Consider the following 5218-nt stretch of genomic DNA (forward strand, 5'->3'; position numbering starts at 1 on the left):
ATGCACATAGTATGCAAAACTATACAGATAATCTTTCACAATAAAATAAATAAAGCATTATGCTTTATTTATTTTATCGGATGAGTTACCGTTGAATTAAAATATGAACAGAGGAAGCAGCTGAACACTGAAACATTCGATGTACACTAGTTGAGTCAAATCCATGTTTATTTTCTGGATCAGTTCAGAGGTTAATTTACAGGTGAATGTACCTGAATAACACTTAACACGCCTTATTATAAAGGGCATACTATACTTATTAATATCAGATTGTTTGCGCTAAGTAAATCAACCACTTGCTCTTGATTAAAACTTGCACATGATGAAAAAATACAAGTACTTGCCCCAAAAATACAAGCACTTGCCCCTAATAAAAAAAATATATAAGTAACACTTGCTCTTGATAAAAACAATACAAGCACTTGCACATGATGAATAAATACAAGCACTTGCTTATGATATAAAAAATATATATATAAGCACTTGCTCTTGATAAAAAAAAATACGAGCACTTGCTCCTGATAAAAATAATACAAGCACTTGTCCAGATAAAAAATACAAGCACTTGCTTATGATATAAAAAATACAAGCACTTGCTCATGATATAAAAAAAATAGAAGCACTTGCTCATGATATAAAAAATACAAGCACTTGCTTATGATATAAAAAAAATACAAGCACTTGCTCTTGATAAAAAAAATACACGCAATTGCTCATGATAAAAACTAATTTGAAATATTATATACTTTTTATAGGGTCAAAAAAAAGCCCAGTATATTTTTCGGCTATTGTCATCTGCCAAAATAAATGGAATGTGGTTCCTGACTCTTCATAAGAAAATAAAAACTTTTCTATTTCCAATGACTGAATATATCGAACACAGTGACTTCTAACTTCTTTTCTTCTTTCATAAGTATTCAATAAACTTCACAAAAATCAATGTCCGTGGAAGGTTAAAATATCACTCCGAACAAACAACGTTTAAATACTTGTAAAATATTACTGACACTTATATCTGATAAAAAATAAATTCTTTCCTTTACTGGGAACATTGGTTACATATTTTTTCTGATAATAAAATTTTTAAAAAAACATCGTTCTTTCCTTTCCCGAACCTGGGTCATATATTTATCATAAAAATATTCTTGACACTTGTTCCTGATAACATTTTTTTCTTCTTTTCTTTCCAGGGAACACGGGTTACAGATTTTTTCTAATAATAAAAAAAACATTATTCTTTCCCTTCCCGAACCTTGGTGATGTTTATCACAAAACATCCCTGACACTTATTTCTTATAATAGAAAAAAAAAAAATTTTTTTCTTTCGTTTCCTGGGAACATTGGTTACAGATTTTTCCTTTCCCGAACCCTGGTCATATATTATCATAAAATATATTATCATAAAATGTTCCTTTACTAGGAACATTGGTTACAGATTTCTTCTAAAAAGAAAATCATTGTTCATTACTTTCCCGAACCTAGGTCACATACTTATCATAAAATATTTCTGACATTTATTTCTGATAACAATAAAGAAATTTTTTTTCTCTCCTTTCCTGGGAACACATTGGTTACAGATTTTTTCTAAAAAAAAAAAAAAAAAAAAACATCGTTCTTTCCTTTCCCGAACCTTGGGTCACATATTTACCATAAAAACATCCCTGACACTTGTTTCCGATATCAACCGAAGAAAACTTACAAACTTATTTCCTTTTTCCAAAACAACGGCGAATTAAACCGGGCAGCACAAAACATCTTTGAGAAATGTATAACCCACCACGATCCCTCGAGACAACACATCACAGATTATTCCTTTCGCTTTGCCAAAACAGCATAGAGAGAGAGAGAGAGAGAGGAGAGAGAGAGAGAGAGAGAGAGAGGCAACAACAAAAGCGAGTGCCAACACGAGGTATATCCGCTGACCGACGCCGACCGCGGGATATAGTCTATACCTTAAACTACACCAGAGGCGGCACAAACACACGAACGGACGCACGCACACACATCCTTCCCTCAACACGTCTCAATCATGACTGGGGAGGGAGTGAAAGAGTGCATCGGACGGAGACTGAGAAAACTTGGGTTGGGTAGCCCGGCCGGGCGATAGTGCCGCGGGGGGGCGGGGGGGGGCGTGGGGTGCGTAGTATGTGGCACCGTCGCGTGCCACCACCCTCTCTATGGTTCCCCTTCCACCCCCCCCGCCCCCCCCCTCTCTAACGCAACCCCTTCTGCTACTTCTTCTTCTTCTTCTTCTCCTTTACTTCACTTGGCGAAGCCACGAGTGAATTTATAAAAATGGAATGCTTTGGCCAGAGAGGTAAGGAAGGTCTACTTAGGCAGTTGCTGGTGACAGGAGCTGTTTCAGAGACGTGGGGAACTGTAAGTCGTATTGATATTTATTTTTGCTTTAAATCTTTTTTTAAAGTTTACTGAAACTGATCTAAGAAAAAAAAAAATCGGTGCCTGTGTCTTTTATTTTTCAGAATCAGTGTACTCCTGTAAGTCGTATTGATATTTATTTTAGATTTAAATCTTTTTTAAAGTTTACTGAAACTGATCTAAAAATAAATACGAACTCTAGGATAATTCGGGGCATATAGCTTTTATTTTTCCGAAGTTATATATGTAACTTCTAACACGAAACATTGAAATCGGTTTACTCCAGTAAATAATATTAATATTTATTTTAGCTTTAAATCTTTTAAGGTTTACTGAAACTGATCTAAAAAATAAAAATAAAAAACGAACTCTAGGATAATTCGGGCCCTACTATGTCTTTTATTTTTCCGAAGTTGTGTAACTTCTGACACGTAACACTGAAGTTTTAATATCTTTTTCTCGCTATAAAATCTTTTAAAATTTACTGAAACTGATCTTCAAAGAACCGACGAAGTTTAGGATAATTGGGGGATTATATTTTATTTTTTATTTTTTAGAAGATGTACGAGTTCTAATATGAAAGTACTAAAATGTCGCCTTTCTTCAATATCTCTAAAACATCTCCCTTTCTTTAATATCTCTCAAACATCTCCCTTTTCTTCAACATCACTAAAACATCTCCCTTTTCTTCAGCATCTCTAAAACACCTCCCTTTCTTCATCTCTAAAATATATCCCTTTTCTTCAACATCACTGAAACATCTCTCCTTCTTCAACATCATTAAAACATATCCATTTTCTTCAACATCACTAAAATATCTCCAATTTCTTCATCATCACAAAAACATCCCCCTTTTCCTCAACATCTCTAAAACAATTCCCATTCGTCATCTCTAAAATATATCCCTTCTCTTCAACATCACTGAAACATATCCGTTTTCTTCAATATCTCTAAAAATCTCCCTTTTCTTTAATATCTCAAAAACACCTCCCTTTCTTCATCTCTAAAACATATCACTTTTCATCAACATCACTAAAACACGGAAAACATGTATTCACGTCACTCTAATAAAATCTCTTTTCACTTTTCTGCAGAACCACTAAAACAATACAGAAAAACATTCATAAACGTTTCCCCTCTCTCCTTTTGCAAGATGACGTAATCTGCTCCAACGTTTCCCGTGCAGATTTCACACCAAGCCTCTTACGAGACATAAAAGCATTTCTGCGTTATGAATTCCATTAAAGCCTTCATGCACACTCCCTCCCGCAGCTGCGGGGGAACACCTAGCACTTCCTATAACTGAGACACCAAAAGCTAAAGGGTTTCGTGATGGAATATCATCCTTTCAGAAAAAATCATCTTCGCGAAGCGTCTGTATTTTCATTTGTCTTTCTGGGAAAATGTACCCTTTTGGTATTACCAATTTGTGGATTGACGCCCGTACTTTCTTTAATTAATTCTCCAACCTGTTACCCTAATATATAGTGACAGCTGTTATATTGAAACAAAGGTAGAACCAATTAGTGTCATTAATTGATTATATAACTCCATTACAGTTTATATAGTTATAGATATGGGTATATCACAGCAAATGGTAGAACACACTACAGTGTCATTAATTGATTATACCACTTGCTTCAATATACTTACAGTTATTATAGTTATTATGAAAGAAAAAGGTAGAATCTTTTACTGTCTAACTAACTGAACCTAACTTTATAGGCGTAGTTAAAGGTATAGATATATCAAAGAAAAGGGAGAATCCATTACTATGTCACTAATTGTTTCCACCTCCTGTGTTAATTAATAGTTATAGTCATATAGTTATAGCTATATTAAAAAAAATTATAACCTATTTCTGTCATTCATTGATTTCCCTACCTCTTCCATGAATATAGTTATAGGTATAGATAATCTATAATTATATTCAAGAAAAGGTAGAATATAGCAGTCACCAACGGATTCTCCAAGTTTTGCTTTCATGCAGTTATAGTTGTTAGAGTTATGAGTTATAGTTAGAGTTATATCAGAGGTAAAACCTATTACTTTGACGCTAACTGGGTCTCCTACTTTTTGCTCTCATATAACTAAAATCCAACAATGCTGTCCAATCAATTTGGTCCAATTACCGTCCATCTCCCGAGTGCTGCCAAAACAAAATAAAATTGCCTGGACAATTCACTCCAAAACTCGAAGAAAAAAGATCAGAAATTAACCCTCAGATGTAAATGGATGAAATGAATAATATTCTTAAGCCATCATGAAGATCAAAGCTTAGTGATATACCGTCAAAGGTGAATAGATTCATTGGAAACCTTTAATTAATCAAGAAGTGATAAGACGATTACCTTCTTTGAAAGGCGGAACAACTGTCATATAATATATTATATATATATATAATATATATATATATAATATATATATATATATATATATATCCATATATATTACCTTTATTATTTCATTCGCAATTTAGAGGTAGAGCGAATGAGATAGTAAAGGATATTTGTGTGTGATATATATATGTATAATATAATATATATATACATATTCACTAAAACACAAACTGAAAGGACCAGACCGATTCCAGTCTATAGCATATTGTCCTCCCACTGCACCCCCCACCCCTTTGCATTCCAGCCCTTCTGAATGACCTTCCAGTTCATTCGCAGCTGCCTTACCCTTCAATTTTATTCAACGCTCTGTCTGGAACAAGTGTAAACGGAAGGCTGGAATTGATCCTGGAAACAATGAGGCATTATCTATACTGGCTGTGGAAAAATGCTTTGCAAGCAACACTGCACTGCTTGTGAAAGAAGAGAGAGAGAGAGAGAGA

The 5218-nt window shown here is 34.1% G+C and overlaps 1 pseudogene; it reads right to left on the minus strand.

Annotated features, from left to right (window-relative positions):
- LOC135209504 (uncharacterized) overlaps window positions 1–2055 on the minus strand; it is a 125309-nt pseudogene extending 123254 nt beyond the window's left edge.
- Window positions 2056–5218: the final 3163 nt, after the last annotated feature.

The sequence above is a fragment of the Macrobrachium nipponense genome, chromosome 38 (assembly GCF_015104395.2).
Source record: "Macrobrachium nipponense isolate FS-2020 chromosome 38, ASM1510439v2, whole genome shotgun sequence".
Lineage (NCBI taxonomy): Eukaryota > Metazoa > Arthropoda > Malacostraca > Decapoda > Palaemonidae > Macrobrachium > Macrobrachium nipponense.